The sequence below is a fragment of the Ambystoma mexicanum genome, chromosome 1q (genome assembly GCF_040938575.1).
Source record: "Ambystoma mexicanum isolate Mex_15411 chromosome 1q, UKY_AmexF1_1, whole genome shotgun sequence".
Lineage (NCBI taxonomy): Eukaryota > Metazoa > Chordata > Amphibia > Caudata > Ambystomatidae > Ambystoma > Ambystoma mexicanum.
This window is the reverse complement of record NC_090922.1, coordinates 545,210,296-545,229,132: the sequence shown is the minus strand read 5'-3', so window position 1 is coordinate 545,229,132 and position 18,837 is coordinate 545,210,296. Positions and strand designations below refer to the sequence as shown.

At 44.9% G+C, this 18,837-nt stretch overlaps 1 protein-coding gene across 1 annotated transcript in view; it reads right to left on the bottom strand.

The window, feature by feature from the left end:
• LOC138521653 (carcinoembryonic antigen-related cell adhesion molecule 1-like) overlaps positions 1-18,443 on the bottom strand; it is a 557,273-nt gene extending 538,830 nt beyond the window's left edge. The window contains exon 1 of the mRNA XM_069634644.1: positions 18,306-18,443. The gene's annotated coding sequence lies outside the window, so the exon portion shown is untranslated. The remainder of the gene's footprint in view (positions 1-18,305) is intronic.
• Between the last annotated feature and the right edge of the window lie 394 nt (positions 18,444-18,837).

Genomic DNA, 18,837 nt, shown 5'->3' with positions numbered 1-18,837 from the left:
AGTGTTTGAAATACGAAGCTGAAACCTCTAGAATATGGCAAACCCGCCTAGCTGAACTGGCAAGAGTAGATCGAGCAGAAAAGCAGAACCTAATGGAAACAGTATCAATAATTTTAAAAAAATGATGCAAAAAAACATTTGATAAAAGAGATCTATACGGAGACTTCTTCAAGATTTTTGACACACAAATGACAACTGAAGAAAGATGGGCAAAACTGCTACAAGGAAAAGATCAGCAGTTTATTATTACAGTGATCACATTTTGGAATGAGATTAGTAAAGACTTAAATGAATGACAAGAATGTAATGTTTTATATATTTCTGAAATGTAACAGAAGTACAAATGAAAAGTTTGTCAAATCAAACAAAACATTTTAAATTTAAAAAAAAGTTATGTATAGAAGTTCGGAATTCTGGGTGAATTATTGTTAAAAAATGTACGAGTGTGTTCATTAATCCAGTCGAGTTCCATGGCTTTGTCTAATAGTGTCTCCAAATTTTGTTTGATGGAAATGGTAGGGTCATGATCCAAAAGGGCATAGAGAGTTTGATCTTGCAATTGTCTCATGCTTTCTGCATCATAGTCGACAGTGTTCATGATGACCAGAGCACCTCCTTTATCGGCTGGGCGTATCGTTATGCTCTTGTCACTGTAGAGATCCCTAATGAGTTTCATCTCATGAGGTTTGAGATGCTAGTGCAGGGGAGTTTTGTAGCTGATCCGTTCGAGGTCTCTGGTAACAAGTTTTTGAAACATATCGATCGACGGTACCATGATAGGTGGTATAAATCCACTCTTAGCTCTGAACTCTTGGAAATCAGGGATGTTTGCTGCAATCTCATGAGTTTCTAACTCTTCAAAAAAGACCTTAAGTTTGAGCTTTCTTACAAACTTGTACAGTTCTATCTTGGTGTCAAATAATGTCATACTAGTCTCCTGCTTCACATGTTTTTCGAGTCAGGGTGTCTCCAGACTCATCACAGCCAGCTCCTGCAAATTTTTCTAACTAAACCTAAGAATGTATTTCTTTATACGAACTATTAAATTCAAGCGGACTTTACCAAGTGGTGCCCACTTATTCTTTCTTTATTTTTTAATTTTTCACCGTGTAGTGAAAAGTAAAGAGTAAAACAAAGGTAACTTTTCCACTATGTTGAAAAACAAAAATGTCACCCGCAATTAATGACTGCGGGAAGCATTTATGATGGATTCAAACGAAACCTACCGGCTGTTACACTTGGTAATTTCAGGCAGATTATATAGCATTCCTTTAACGACTGTCAGCATGAAAATATATGCTGGGGATAATGCCACATTTCTCAGCCAGAGCAGGAATGGCAGAGGGACATTTAACGTCTGCCCTGCACCCCAACTCGGCCTGACGAATTGTTGAAAATCCCACGGATTGGCAAAAATGGTGGTCCGTGTACTGCCACTTTTATAGACATTTGTATCGATCCCACTGACCCGCAACATGTCAGCAATGAACAGTACAGATAGGGTACAAAATGATGAAGTTGTCTCAATTTAGAAGACTTCCCTGAAAAGCTAGCAGAGGACATGAAACAATAACTTTGCTATCACCAAATATTAAACCTACAGAGGGTGACATGGACCAACGAGACGACAGGCAAATCGGCATTCTCAGACAGTGGGCGATCATTGAACAAGTCAACGATCTGTGACCTCTCTTTATACACACAATGATGCTTGCAATTTACAGCCCTAAGAAACCCAGAGCCAACATAGTGAGCGCAGACATTACTGGACCAATTTAACTGCAAAGGAGTTTAGTGGCAACAAATATGGGCACATAGCCACGCATAGACTGCAGTTGTAGCCATGTAATGAAAGAGGCCCGAGTGCGACATACACCCAAAGTCCTGATGAAATCCTTCAGCAGCTTCTTTTGTCATCTATCTGATGGAAAGTACAAGGCATAAACAACACAAAAAGTCTTTAAAAGAATTATTGAACATTAGAACAGTGTGAGCTTGCATAACTTCACAACCCCCATTGGTAGCCATTTCAAAAGCACAAACTAATCTATGCTAAAGCTTCAATTCCCAGTGTTAGAACAATAGCATATCACCCATGGGATGGAAAACACAGAGAAACTGAAACAAAGAGAATCCTCTTAGATTCACATACTGGAGAGCATGCGTCCTGGAGGACTCAACAAAATGTAGACAACACATTGCTTTCTTAAGGACAGCAGCTACCACCCAAAGTCAGGGCAATCACAAATCAAATCACAACTCAATATTTCTTTAGATATAGGGCCTCATTACGAGTTGCCCGGTAAAACCGGGTTCATTACCGGCATGCCGGAATGAGCGGGTCCGTTTTCGTATGAACCCGCTAATAGCGGGTGATTACGAGTGCGCGAGCACGCGTGTCCCCCCATGCTGGTAGTGGCAATACCGCCATGCCACTAAAGGGCCTCCAACTCCCCTATACCGGCATCGCGGGACCCGCCCATAGCGGTACCGCCTCATACCAACCCCTAAATACCGGCATGGTAATACCGGCATGGTAATACCGTGTTCGCAAAAAAACAGACCCGGAAATTACGTCATCGCGCAGGAACGGGAAATGGGCCAGCGGCCATCTTTAAAAACACAATCCATTGCCATCCTCCATAACCACCAGTCGATACTCGGAGAGCACAGTGGAAATCCATAGAGGATGTCAAAGGCTACCAGGAAGACCACCCCCCGGCTGCGTAAACAGCGTTACTCAGACGCAGAGTTTACCGTATTAGCGGACACTCTAGCTGCACATGCAGACACAATACAATCCCACGACAAATAGCGGGAGCTGCAGCAACAAAAGAGGCAAATCTGGCAGGAGGTAGCCCGCAAGGTATCAGCCGTAGGTCCCACCCCGCGCAATGTGAGGGACTGCAGGAAGCAGTGGGATGACCTCCGGTTGAGGGTACGCAATATCATGGCCACCAATCGGAAGGAGGCCATGGCCACAGGCGGGGATGCCCACCCCCCTGCCAAATTGATGCCCTGGGAGGAGACGGCCAGCAGATTCATCAGTCCTGAGTCCATCGAGGGATTACGCGAGATGGAGACGGGTGCGGCATCAACCGCGGAAGGAGGTAAGTGACCCTGCAGATCCCTATAGGGGAGACCATGAAGTAGCACAAGTGAAGTGGTAGAGAGTCTAGGCAAGGCAATGCATGTCCCAACACCCACATGACCATACCCAAATACAGATGGCAGGCCAAACGCTGCCACACTGAAATGCTGCTGAGTGCCCATCCCTTAACCAACACACAGCCAACACACCTGGAGCTTGCCCATGTGATACTTCACACAAACCCAAAATCAACGGCATGCCACCTGCCATGCAGTGAATGCTTACATGCCCCCTCTGAATACCCTGCGTGACACACCTGTAAGACATGAAAGCATGATCAAATGAATAATGAACAGCACCGCCACTGCCATGTCACACCATCACTGATGCCCTGCATCTCTTCTACCCCCCCAGGCACTGATGAGGAAGAAGCAACCCAGGAGACAACTGCAAGGTTATCCACCTCACACCGTAAGAAGAGGGCAACCACCACCACCACCTCCGCTGGAGACAAGCAGGCCACACCCACACCTGTCCAAGGGGAGTCCCTGGAAGCACCAGCCTCCACTGGGGAAGAACTTGATGCCAGTGTGGAGCCTGAGGGAGACACCGAGGTGACATGCCCGGCCACCCCGAGCCCCATGCCCACCCCCTTGCCCCAACACCTGCAGTCACCCACCTGCAGTGAAGTTGATCCCTGCCTCCGTGACTGTGACCTACCCACCTCTGAGGAGTCCAGTCCCAAAAATGCCATCCATGTGACTGCACAACCCACCACTCCAGACCCCTCCAGAACCCTGGAAACACGATTGTCGATGGTGGAGGCCTAACAGGAGGCCATGTTAGACCTACTCCGCCAGTACATAGCGGACGGGAAGGAAACCAGGTGGGGTATTGCCACAGCAATTGCAGGGACCACAGCGGCCATCGAAGCAAACACAGCCGCTGTCAATGCATCGGCTCGGCTAATGAGGGACTGCTGGGGGCGGTGACACAGGTGCTGACCTCAATGCTGCTTCATAGGCAGCGGCCACGGCTTGCAGGAGGTGTGGAACCTGCCAGCGAATCACCTACTACCTCCACACCAGCTTCATCTGTCCCCACCAGTCCAGTGCGCCACACACGTAGGAGTGCAAGGCACACTGAAATGCCGCCTCTGGACAGGAAGAAGTTCCGGAAGTAGTGTGGGGGAACAATGGTAGTGGGACACAAGGTTGGGGGTGAAGGGGAGCATCTTGTGGAGTCTATTAGGGATGTTGGTGTTTGTTGGGGGGGTCAGGGAGTTTGTTGGGGGGGTCAGGGAGTTTGTTGGGGGTCAGGGAGTTTGTTGGGGGAGTCTGGGAGGGGGGAGTGGGCACATTTTTGCTGTTGTAAATAATACACACGTTGTGATAAGAAAAATCCATGGCTGGACATTTTTATTTTTGTGTGCATCCATTTAATGGATGTGTTCAGTGCCCAACTCCCAACATTCCCTGTGTGCATGTCCACATTGGCCCAGTGTCTGACTGACACAAGTCTTTCATAGTCCCTGTGTTGCAGAAGTATTCGTGAATTAGTGCTTGGCATACAGCATGGCCATCCCGTGCATCACGTACTGGCAGGGGGGCTACTTCACCTCCGTCTCCATCCTCATCATCCTCACCTGGCCCATGCATGCCAATGTCAGGTGGCAGTGGTACATTTCTCCGGACGCACATGTTGTGCAGCATGACACAGGCGATGGTGATCTTTGCCACCTTCTCAGGCCTATATAGGAGTGCCACACCTGACCTGCTGAGGCAGCGGAACCGCCCCTTCAACAGGCCAAAGGTCTGCTCAATCACAACACGGGTACGGGTGTGCACATGATTGTACTCCTCCTCATCAAAAACCAACAAAAAATGTCCCCACAGGTTATAAACTGGTGATATGGTATATGTATTACCTGTACACACCTCTTTCTCTCTGACCAAACAAAAAAATATATAATTGGATCATTTACTTTGATTTTGTCACTTAACCAAATATGAAGATACACCCTATACATTAAGGATGTTTTTTTTCCCAATTATTTAATAAAGAACATAAAACAATATATTACACATGAGCCTCTGTGACATTTCACTAGCTGTTAGACACTTTTTTTTCTTTTTTTAGGTATGTATCAGGCTCAAAACATATGACAATCAGATCAACAATATCTCAATAAATCATACCCCATACAGAACGATAATAATCCAAAAAAGACCTGCATCAATTGCAAAAAGAAAAACTATACATTTTGAAAAAACAAACAAGAAAAAATTAAACATAGAAAAAAGAAATTTTCCCTTCAATAGAGACACTGAATGTCACAAAAAAAAATATACATTCTTGTTCTATATCCAAGAAGTGTTCTGGGATCACTTTGCTTCCATCCTGTTTCAATTATGGAAAACCTCAGATAATACTGCTCGGGTTTCACTTCTTACAAAACTGCTCGGGTCTACGTATAGGATCTGGCCTAACAGATGCAGGCACAGATATCACCTCTGGGGGCCGAAAAAGGTCAACCAGGTGTGGTCAAATACGTTTCGGCGTAAAGACTTTAACAGAAAACGCCTTCCTCAGGACCAAAGGTCAGATGTGTAAGACATTAACCCCTAGGGAAAAAAAGACAAAAATGACAAAGGGGGGATGTTAAAGTTAAAAGAGCCACCCAACGATGGCTGAACAATACTTAAAAGCATTCCAATTCCTAGCCCAGGGTTGTAGCAAATGGATAATTCGAAAGTGCTATATTCTAAGCAGATAATCAATGTAACCGCTGGGACAGAAAGGGAGAGTAAGAGAACACACCCGATCTCAGTGTGAAGTAATTCAACATACACTAGAGAATCGTGCTTTAAAGGGATAAAAGGGTGTGTAACTCTTAGCCCAAAAATAAAATAATTAAAGTAAATGAAAAAGTAAATAATTCAATAGAAACGCCACATTATGGTTTCAGTAGGAAGAAAAAGAAGAGGAAAACACCATCCCATGTGCATGCTGGTTCGCCTAAATGAAATAGGACATTACAGGCAATAGGCCCTCAATGATGCCGGAAAGGACAAAGCTGAAGAAGGGGTGCCCAAAAGCTAAGGGCAATACTTTACCTCAAATAGAGTTTCGAAGTTAAGCACAAAACCAGCAGGGCCGGAAAATGCAAAAAAGTCAACTCTCTGAAGGGCATCAAGGTGCACTTCATCAGATGTAGTCTGTGTCTGCTACACAATGCCTGAAGCAAAACAAAAACAAAAAACCAAGCCACAGTATGTATATTTGTAATCCTCTAGTCTCGAAGAGTCCCAAAGAGGATATAGCATATTAGTAACAAGGAATAAAGCGTATGATTAAAAGCAATACCTTGCTATAATGTTCTTAAGATGCCCTGTGTTTTCATGTTAGGCTCTAATATCTGTGGCAGCTGGCTGGTCACTGGTTGTGAATACGTCTAGGAGCGGAAGAGATAAAAATACAAATGGCGTGTCAGAGGTGCACTATCGTTGTGTGCTAACCGTAATTATAAAAGGAAAGGATTTGAATTGTTAACAAATAGCAAACACAAACACTAACTCACCAACTTCTACAGTGCGGCAAAGTTGCTTCCTTCACTATAATTAAGCGCACGATTCTTCAAGAAGCAGAGCATATACCGTCGCTCTGGGAATCCAAATGGGTCAGTCCGTTTGGTAACGCGCTGCACAGAGGTCTCCCCGTTACCGTGTGGCAGAGTAAACAGGGCAGCCTATATGTGCTCCAGTATATTTACAATGATTTGTATTGGAGCATCGAGTTGCGTGACGTACAGCGGGTAGTCCACGCTTCCATAGTGGTTGGGGACTGCAACAGTAGTCCAAGTTGAGGGAAGAGCGCCATTGTTAAGATAGCGGTCAAGTAGGAAAATACATCCTACCCTAGAGGATTTCTCTGTATTAACAAAGGCCAATATTTAAAATGACGGGTAGAATCAACATCAAAGACTCAATGACAATGCGGTCTTAATAATATATGCCATAATATTTGGTAGACTAATACCCCTCAAATAGCTGCAGGCTGTTCAAAAATAGCCATATATCCCTGGAGGTTAACTTAACCTCGTGTATGTCAGCTATGGGGAAGTAAATGAAGTACAATAGATGGCTGCTGTGTCAACCAACTAGGGAGAAAAGGTGGCAGCCAGAGTCTGCAAAAAAGCGGGCACTGAACAAGGTGATAGGTAAAGTGAAAATGACCGGTGGCCTCCAGTAATCAAAGTGTAGTAGGTGCCAAGTAAGCAAATATAAATCTAACGAGTAAAGTGTGTTTCAGCACTGCGGATTTTGAATCCATATTTTAGAGATACAAAATGTTATAGAGATTTTAAACAGAGCCCTATGCGGGTGAGTTGACAAGACCTTGATTACAAGGGTCACTGACAGATTAAGGCATGCCCAAAATCATTAGGAGAGTTCATAGGAGGGAGATTCTTCATTAAGTCCTCTCGATTTATCGAGAGTTTGCATACGATGGATCCATCTGGATTCTTTGTTACTCAGAGCTCTCTTCGGGTTGGAGCTGTTTTTCACAACATCTAACACCCACCATTGAATGTCATCCGGGGTATGTGCAAAAGCAACAAAATGAGACACCATTGGTGCTTGGTGGTTCTTGCACCTAATCCTGGATCGATGTTCATTAATCCTTATGTGCACTGATCTTGTGGTTTGGCCCACATATCTCAGTCCACATGGGCATTGGATACAGTATATTGCATTCGATGTTTTGCAATTGGATAAGAAGCGTATGTTCCATGTTCTCTCCTGGATTTTAAAATTGGACATTTTTCTCGTGAATTTGCAGGCCTGGCAATTTCCACAAGGGTAGTGTCCCAACAATGGTCTGAGAGTTCTAAGGCTTATATTCGGCTTGCCGTAGCTCGTTGAATGCACCAGTTTGTCTCTCAGATTTCGCGATCTTTTGAAGGCAAACAATGGTTTGCCTTTATCTTGTAGGCAGTTACTCACCATTGGCCAGTATTTCAAAAGTGTCTTCTTAATCAAAAAAGATTGTGTACTGTAAGTAGTGACACATGTTATACGATTCTGGTTTCCCTCCCTCAGGCTAGGCTCTAGCAAATTTTCCCGGGGGGTGAATCTTGCTCTTTTGAGGGAGTGAGACACCAGTTTCTTTGGGTAGCCTCGTTCTTTGAGGTCACTGGCAAGTTTGTTAGCATGTTTGTAATAATCAGCAATCTCTGTACAGTTTCTGTGGAGTCTGAGAAATTGACTGAACGGCAAATTCTCTTTAAGGGATCTAGGATGAAAGCTCTTAAAGTGTAAAAAGGTGTTTCTGTCGGTCGTTTTTTTATGTAGAGAGCAAGCCAGATGTCCTACTTTTACATTAATGCATAAGTCCAGAAAATTGATTGTCGACTTAGAGTGCAACATCGTGAATTTGATGGTGTTATGCTGGCAGTTCAAATAGGCAAAAAATTCCTGTAGAGACTCAATATTGCCTCTCCAGAGAAAAATCACATCATCGATATACCTATACCATTTTCTAATATATGGTCTATGGATGTTGTCTTCCGAGAGGACATATCTCATCTCGAAAGCAGCCATGAACAAAATCGCCAGGCTAGGAGCAAATGCTGCTCCCATTGCCGTGCCTCTTGTTTGTAGGAAGAACTGCCCTGAATAAATAAAGACATTTCTTTGTAGAGCAATAGTCATTAATTCGACTATAAAAGCCGCTGGGACCCTATGTTGGGTCGCCTGGTGAGTGAGGAAAAGATGAACTATCTCTATTGCCTCCTCTTGAGGGATGTTTGTATAGAGCGATGTAATATCCATTGTAACTAAGAAGTCCTGGTCTTCATCAAATGGTTCTCCCTCAAAGATTTTTATAGTTGCTGTGGTGTCTTTCAGATATGTGTCTGTTTGTTGGCTGATCGGTTGCAAAAATAGATCTATAAACTTACATAAAGGTTCCAAAATGGAACCACAGCCCGACACAATTGGTCTACCCGGAGGGTGTATTTGGTCCTTGTGGATCTTAGGAAGACTGTAAAAAGAAGGAGTCCTTTTTTCCGAGTAATTAAGATATTCAAATTCTTCCTTTGTTATCCATGATTGTTCTACTGCATATTGCGTGACATCCCTGATCTCTTTTTCTATGTCTAATGAGGGATCCTTCCTCAGGTGGCAATAGCTTTGGGTGTCTTCCAGTAAGTCTAGAGCCATACGGTTGTATCGTTCCCACGAGAAGAGGACAATACCTCCCCCCTTGTCAGCGGGTTTAATGATCAGGTTGGGATTTGATGTTAGTTCTTCCAGTGCTTTCTTCTCTTTATTTGAGAGATTATTTCTGACCTGATGATTTATATTCTGGATTCTTTTCAGATCATTCAAAACACATTTTTCAAATAGGACAATTTCCTCTGCCACCTGATTATCGGATGGAGTAAAGGCCGAGGGGACCCTAAGTCCAGTGTCTGTCGAAGTCTCGTGGTCCCCTTGTTCACAAAAAAAGTTACTAAGTCTAACTTTTCTGAAAAATTGTTTCATCTCAATTTCCGTAGAATACCAATCCGTCCTGTTGGTGGGGACGAACGAAAGGCCCTTTGTGAGGAGCTGAATTTGTTGTTCAGACAATACTATGTCTGATAGATTAAAAACTGGAATAGTTTAACTTCCCTATTTCTTACCTGAGGGATAGTGGGGATTTCTATTGGTTGTAGCCTCTCCTGCGGGATCGTTGCCACCTTCTTCCTCCCCACGTGTCCCATGGCTGGCTGTAAAAATCCCCTGGGTAGCCTCGAAACTGGCCTCTCCCTAAAAAAGATCTTTGTCCCCTAGATCTAAAGGTTTTTTGGGGTCCCAGTTGGTGCTGGTCATCCCCGGCAGAGTCACTGCTAGTGTCCGAAAATGTCACCCACCTTCTAGTTCCCCTCCTGTTTCGTCCGGTCTGTTGGGATCTCTCTTGGTTTTTTTGTTGCAAATATTCTGCACTCAGGTATGGATATATTCTCTCTAATCTAAACTCTTGGATATCTTTATTAAGTTTTTTGGTTTTTTTTGATAATGTAGATGTTTTAAATTCTTCAAAAAGTTTTTCAATTTCTCATAATTTCTCCTCCGCATTGACAATTAGAGGATTAGATTTAAATTTAAGTTCATCCGTTTCAATATCCTACTCCTCCTCATGGCTGTTCTGCGGGTTACGCACAGGGGTGAGTAGCCACGGCCTCAAGGGATATCCTCCATCAGCTGCAAGCAGATTCAAATAGGTGTGTGTCACTCTAAACTGCCACATTCTGGGAGCACAGTCATGGCGGCAGCTGTTTGGTGTAGACATTCACATGTCCCTGTAAGCATGAAAAAATGTTATCTAGGTGCAATGTATACTGTCATGAGGTGTGGTAGTCTGGATGGCGTTCAATAGATGATGCAGGGTGTAATCATGCATGCTGAGGCAGATATGCTGTGGTAGTGCAACAATGTTTTGACTCCAATTCATGCTGTTCCTTATTTACTATGCATGGTCACACTGCCTACATTGCCACACTTGCCATCCTGTTCATTCATGCATTGCTTGCCATCACCATGGTGGCCTGGTTGTGCCTCTTACTTGTTCTCATCGATATGCATTATTTGTGATATGTGGCCCAGTGAAGTGTCATGTACCGTTTGACTGGTTCAGGTCAGGAGTGTTTGGCTCTGCATGCATTCTCCAATCACCGGCTATTCCCACCCAGGTGCAGTATTCCCCCCCTTATGCATCCCCACATATCAGTACCCCAAAGCACTGCCATGGGACGGTTGTGAAACTCACCAAGCAGTCAGGTACGTGGTCCGGCATGTCGCTCCATGTGATGGGGTAGCGTGGAATTACCCAGTAACATGGCATCATGTGCTGATCCAAGAAATCGGGCGCAGCAATGGGTGATGATCTTCCTGCAGTCACATACCATTTGCACATTGATGGAGTGGTATTGCTTGCAATTGCGGTACACCGCCTCTATGGCATGGGGGACTACCAATTCCACATGGGTGCAGTCGATGGCACCGACACAATTGGGCATGCCTGCCAGTGCATGGAAGCCTACTTTGGTTTTGGCTATCTCCTGGGCAGTCTGTGGTAGGGATATGTGGGTGCTTGCGTGCTTCAGGAGGGCATCCAGCACTTGGTTCAGCATGCGTGAAAATAGTGGTTGTGAAATGCCATGCAGCTGGCCCACTGGTGTTGGTAGGTGCCTGTGGCCAGGAAGTGTAGCACAGACACCACCTTTAGTAGTGGGGGGATGGCAGTGCATATTCCTATGTGGCTGGCAATGTCATTCTGTATCATGTCCACTATGGTGGTGATGGTGTCACGGTCCAACCGGTACAGGGTGTGGATCTGCTCAGGGGTTAGGTTGAATGGGCTGGGTCTGGTGCGAGGCACTGGTGGCTACGCTGGTGGTAATTGCTGGGCCTGTCTCACCCTCCTTCTCCTCCTACGTCTCCTCTGTGTAGCCTGTTCTTGATGCTGTAGTTGTTGCTGTTGTTGCTGTTGTTGCTGTAGTTGTAGCAGTATAGGTATGTCCTCCAGTGCCATGATTGCAACTGCTAGTGGTAGCATTTTGGTGTAGGAAGGGGTGTGGTGTGTAGGTGTGCTCCTTTTGTACTGGGCCACTCTACATTGCCTACACCTGTGTGGGGGGGGGGTTGTGGTGTGTGCTCAGTTTATACTGGCACAGCCTCCATTGACTCCACCTGTGGGGATTGTGTGCACCTATGGCAGCTGCCTTGTATCCTGCTTGCTGTTTGCAGGTGGTCCGAGATGCCTGTATGGCCGGCATCGTGCAGGCCGTGATTACCGGCTTCGCGATGCCGGTATTTGCATGTATGCGTGGGTTGGAATTACCCCCTATTACCGGCATGCTGGTATTTGCTCCCTGAAGGGGCGCATGCACACGCCTATGCCGCTATTAGCGGCACCGTTGTTTAGTGTGCCTCTAATACCGGGTTTGCGGGTCGGAATGCAATGGGACGGTAAACGATGCCGGTATTACCACACCGGCATCGTTTTTGCCTTACCGGCATACCTCGTAATGAGGCCATAATGTTTTTTGCTCAAGTTCAATCTTTTTCTTCCCCGTGTTAAAGTTATCTTATTGTATTGAGCTTTAAATGGCTAACCTGATACACTGGTCAGCCCCTTGCAAAGGTTAGTGTTGAGAACATGTATGTCGCTCCTTGTACCCGCATGGATGCTGGGAGTGCATTTCATCATGATGGGCCCTTAAAGGCCTTGTCATTGTGAAATGTGTAAAAAGAAGAAAGCATTTATATCCCTGTTTGAGGAACAGTAATGTAAGTGGGACAGCAGAGGTTAATGACGCTGCAGTTTAACACTTAAAAACATGCACGGCTGGATCAGAAATTACACTGTCATACGTTTCACTGCCCCTCTGCCAGTTCCATAGAGGTCAGGAGAAAGTGTGTCTTCTCTGCACAGTTTAATGTACATCCTATTTCTGAATTCAGGATGTGCACTAAAATGTGAAGAAACACCCTTTTATTTGTGAAAATGTGCAAAGGGGATGAAAAAGGGAATCTGAATGTACGCATCTATGATGCCCACATTAAAGGAACTTTGTGAATAAGGCACTTCTTTATTGGGTGCAGGTGATGATGTGCACTAGCGCATTTCATCACTTGGGTCAACATAAATGTTGAAATGTGCCTCTTACTAAGATATGTTATGTGTATTTTCCATATACAGAGTTCATAACATTCAAATCCTACTTGACTAAATGGTATTCCTTTAAGGAAAGTTGGAGCCTACATCCTGAATGCCTCTAGCTCAGCCCTGTTGGCCTTACTGACATTATTGACATGCATCCCTGGAAGATCACTATTATTAAATAAGTAACCTCAGTAGTCCTCATGGATGACAACTCAGCAGGATAAAACCTTATGCACCCCTGGTGCATGACTGACTCTTCCCCAGCTCCATAGTCTTTTTAGACGTCTAGGTCTATTATGAATTCCCTATATTGTAATAGTAAAAACTGTATTTTTACTCAATGCTCAACCTCTGAATGATGCAAAACTGAACCAGGCATGCCTGAAATGTGACTGACTCTGCTGGCCTGGAATTAAATCCTACAGTTCCCCACTTTGTAATCAACTTCACAAAGATGACAGACTGACTTCCTCTTGCCCAGATTCAAACCTGGGACCTGCAGCTTACACATGGATCTCTGCAGTGGGTGCATTCATCTACTGAGATATCTTACTGTAGAGTTTAATGTGCTATCCTAACTGGATAAAATTCAGATGCATAGGAATCCATTTCGTCTTGCTAACCCTCCCACACACAGCCTCGCCCAACCACTCCCTTTTCCTTATCCTTTATCTTCCTTCCTGGAGTCTTTTAAATTATTTTGTTTATATATTTTTCCCCAAGACTCAGCCCAAACTTTTTCTGAATTCCCTGAATATTTTTGGTTCTTAACTGAGATTTGAGCAGATTCGGGATGGAAGGAAGATGTGCAGGAACCTGCAACCTGCCCATTTCTCACCAGGTGATTTGCGGGGGCCTACAGATCACATTGGAGAAAGTTTACCCACGCCTAGTTTCATGCATCTGTCTTCAAATCAGCGACAAGGGATCGTTCACCTCCTGACTGCAGTACCCGCTGCCACACATAACCTTGAAATCCGTCCCCACAGTAGCCCACCAGTGAAAATCAAAGCTAGGCACTCAAGTACTAATTAATAATATTTTGTTCTCAACATAATTGAGTTTGTATGTGGAGGTTTTTTGTCTTGCAAGACTGAAGGTTGTCTGAGGTGCTTACGTGTACCTGGGGATTCAGGAGAGGGAGGCAAAATATCACTTCGCCTCAGGCAGCAAAACTCCTTGTACTGACACTGTAAAGGGCGATAGATCGTTGGGCCAACAGCACAGTGCCATATGCATAGAGGAGCGGCAGGAGTTGTGTTCCTGCCACTATTTAGGTATATATTTTGGCAGCACGTAGGCTGCCTTCAGGCTATAACTCTATACCAAGAACAACCAGAGGCACAGCACACCCCCTTGTCTGACACCTCTTGTTGACCCGAATGGACAGTGTCACTTTCCTCTTCTGCCTTCCCTGAAAGGGCTCCGCAGCTTTGCATGCAACTGATTTAAAAAGTCAATCAATACTTCCCACAAAGGCGGTGCCCGGGTCCATGAACGCAAGTCCCACAAATGTAAATGTAAGCATGGCATGAACAGTGGTGGGTTGGCCTACAGGGAACTCTGGAAAGGTCTTTGTGGACCTCTGCACCATGGGCCCCTTTGTGTGGGTACCCTGCTTTTCTGCTCCTCTTACTCTCTTTCTCAGACACCCCAACCCCATCCTTCCTTCTTGTCTCATCCCCCATATTCATTTGAAGCAAATAATTTGTTATAAAGCTTCCAGTGGGTCATACCCACTCTTAACAAATGTTTTATGTCAGTGTTTAGGTATGTTCAACTTATTTTTAACAGCTATGTAGGAATGAAGGTAGTGACTGGATGATTTAGTGCAGGCTTCCTTCGCAGTCCTTTACAAATAGCCTTGAAATAATCTCAGACACGTTAAGCGCATTTGTGTTCAAAGCATTTAAAATATGTATTTGTAACTCATTGTTATGTGAAACCATAGCTTACAGAGAAATGTAACTTGTACATCATTTGCAAAATATCTGGTTTGTTCAACTAGTTTTGAAGTGTTTTCACAAAAGTTGGCACAGAAACTCAACACGCTTAACACACACTTGTGGGTGACTTTTACACCAGCCCTGAATTGGACTGAGGGGACCACTTGCATGTAGGCTTAACTACAATAGGTCCTCATCATGCAATTTTAAGTTTTCACACCACAAAGAGAAAAGGTCAAGAGCAACACAAAGATGAAATCACCTTCAGGCTTTACTTCTCTGCTATGTTTGTGGAAAAGTGAACATGACGCCCACAATCAATGACTGTCGAGTCATTTATAATTGATTGCTATGGAATCTCCCTGCTTTTGCAGGTGGTAATTTAAGGTGCATCTCATAGTGGTGCTGTAAATGACTGCATCATGAAAATGCATGCCGACGGTAATCCAGCCACATTTGTTAGCCGAAGCGGGACAATCAGTTGGACATTTAAAGTCCGCCCGCTCCCCAACTGATCCTGAATTGTTGAAAATCCTGCAGCCTCATAAAAATGTAGGGTAAAAGTGTTACTGCCATTTTTACCACCATTTTTATTCATCCCACCCAGAGGCAACAAGGCAGCCATCAACAGTACAAATATGGTACAAGATAAGGAGAGTTGTCTGAATTCAGAAGACTTCTCTGAAAAGAGTCTACTCTCAAGGGATACCTGACTCAGCCATAAAAGCTGGCAGAGAACATGACACAATTCGGCATCATTATAAGTTTGGTGGTATCCCGTTGGTAAATCCGGCGGTATTCCACCAAACGGTAATAATTTTCCCACCATTTGGTCTTCTGGCATTTCAGGCAGATTACAAGTGGCGGGAAGGGTGGGAAATCCCCATTCCATGGAGTGCCATAGGACTCCATGAGGGAATTTCCGGTATTACCGAAGGTTTGCTTGCTGGTGGGGTTCCTGACTTATGTAAATCAGGTGCCTCACCTGAAAACTCAGGGTATGCCGGTTCGGAAACATGACGGTCCGAATTTACTGGCGCGCGTGTTAATTCCGGACCGGCATACTTATGATGAGCCCCACTTTACTATCACCGTGTATTAAACCTAAAGAGAATCACCTTCTGACGTATGTAATCAGATACACACCAACAAGACAACAGACAAAGCAAGTACACTCAAAAACTTGGCGATCATTGAACAAGTCAACGAGCTGTGACCTCCCTTTTTACACAAAATGATCTTTGTCCTTTACTGCCCTTAGAAACGCAGAGCCAAGTTAATGAGAGCTGACATAATCCAACCAATTGAACAGCAAAGGAGTTTAGTGCCAACAAAGATGGGCACATAGCCACGTTTAAAGTCTAGTTGTAATAATGTGACAAAAAATCCCACAGTGCGACATCCAGGCAATGGAAAAGAGACCTGATAAAAATCCTTCAGCAGCTGCTTTTGTCATCGATCTGACGAAAAGCACAAGGCAGAAACAACCCAAAAAGTCTTTAAAAAATAATGAACATAATAGCAGTGTACGATCACATAATGTCACAACCCTCACTGGTAGAACTTGTAAACACACAATATCATTTTTATTAAAGCTTCAATTTCACTGGAACACATACCCTGTCCCCAATGGGATGGAAGCCACGTGAAGAAACTGAAACAAAGAGAATCTTCTTGGATCCACAAACTGCAGAGCCTGTGTCCTGGAGGACACAACATTTTGAAGAATTGCTTTCTTTAGGACAGCTCCTGCCACCCAAAGTCAGGACAATCACAAAACAAAATTTCTTTGGGTCTAACAATTTTTGTACAGGCTCATTCATGTTTTTCTTTGTGTTAACATCGTGTTACTTTATTGGGCTTTAAATGGTGCTGCTGCTCGCTGGGTGGTCATGGTCTCAGGGCACTTTTGGACCTGCAGGAGGAATGGGCCTGACGGGCCTGGTTGAGGGCTGGCATTATGCATATTATGCAATGAAGTTATGGACCTGTGGGGCGAGTTGTCCATTAGGGTCTCTGCTTCAAGCGTGTGTTTGTTGTGTGTCCTGCCCCAGTCAATGCAGGATGATATTGCAGTATGCAGTCAAATAAGTGAGTATTAATGCGGAGCAGAGCAACAGAGGGTGCACTCATAGATCAGGAACTAAACATCATGATCACTGTCCACCCTGGGGGAGGTAGGCAGTACTAGTTAGAATCTCAAATAAGTGCCACTTTGATATTCTCGTTCAGTCATGTGCGCTCTTGAAAAGTAGCAGCTTCGTGTTTTACTTGAGTGTGTGATATAATATCGCACCAGCCATCGCTCACCAGAGGGTGTTTATGTGTGCCTGAATAACCTGTAACCTGCTGGTTGTCTGCTTAGGCCAAGGTTTTGTGTCTAATATAGATTTATGTTGTATCTTAAATGGCCACCAGCGGAAAAGTCTGGGAAAGCCGTTCTGAATTCAAATGTTACTGAGCGAAACAATTTGCTACTAAGGAAATAATCCAATGTGGACATTTGTCGCAATAAATGAATCTGTAAACCCAATCAAAAGTGAGAGCGTGCTATACGTATGCGAAAATAAAGTGAAGGAAACATAACGACAGACGACATCAATACTGGGTATTTTTCATTGCTGCTCTTCAGGTAATATCCAACGTAGTCCCGAGAAACCATTTGGACGAGGCAGGGGAGCGCAGAGCGATAGCGCGCCTGCACCAGGGTTAGGGGTGTGGGGGGGGGGGTACGTTTAGCCTCCGGGTGACAATCAAAGCCCCCACCTTTCCTTCCGGTTGCATAATCCCTATCATGCCCCAGCTGCTTTCACTACCCACATGACCCCCCTTGACTACAAACACCCGTCATATATTAATGTTAGTTTATCACTGGACCGTCGGGACCCAATGTCCGCACCCCATGGACTCCACACCAGCAACTCGCTGGAGTCTCCAGCACAAGGAGACTAACTCCAGCACTCGCTCCCACCTAAAATAATGAAAACCCCAATGTAATTCTCTGGGGACATTGCTTTCTCCTGCTTTCTGGAGAGCAGGTGTCATGTCTGCGCCTAGCCACCTAGTCCATGGTAAGAAGCAGTCCCCTCCATCATATGGGACAGTCTTGAGAGCCATATTACCCCCTCGGTGCTGCTTCCAAAGAGACGGCCGCCAGCTGAGCCATTCCACTGATTTCCAAGGCATGTCTACCACGGCTTCTGTTTAGCACAGTACACATTGGTGGCGAGTAACAAGTGAAGGAAATTTAAACATGGAGGTTCAACGTCGCCAGCAGGGGGAGTATATCTGATAATGTTATGTTAAGCGAGCCTACCACACACACACAGCACAAGCTGTGTAGGTAGTAGTGTGCACACAGAGCTACATGCATGCCGAAGTAGCAGAGATATGTATGCAGGCATACGGTACATACACAGGCGCATTCAGAATACTATCGGAGTTCTGACGTGAACTGAGTAAAGGCACTGTGCTGGGCGCTTTAATATCACGGGTCTGGGAGTATGCATAATCCATTCTACGCAGGAAGAGTCTGTAAGAATCCTAGCACTTACCGTGCTCCTGCTTCCTGCCCTTTCCCTGTGGCCAGCAGCCCTTTTGCAGGATCAGTGACAGACCAAAACGCTCCTCAGAGTTCACGACTTGTGGTTTGTTCGGCTGCCGTAGACACCCAGAGCTGACAGATGGGCCCCTGCTAACGTGTATCGTTTACTCTCATCTCTTCCTCATTTACCTTCAGACTTTGCTCGGGAAAGAGGTGGACAGGCACACGCACAGTGGAGGGCGACCCTTGCACCCTGGCTCACGCATAGATGTGTTAGAATCACCCATTACTTCCTGTTGGCAGCCTCGTTTGGGGAGTCCCGGCACACAAGGACGCTCTGCGCTTGAGTGCTACCCAAGGCTCGCGACATAGATTGAGCACATTTCTAAAGAGCTCGAGGGTTTAAAATCGAAGCCATCTTCAGACGTCACATCTGTGAAGAGCAGAGTTTAAGGAGAAAAGAGAGGTTCCGGTTTTGCCATGAATATAAGTCATTTCAGATGACTAAAAGAAAAAATATATTCATATGGCGCCAATATGTC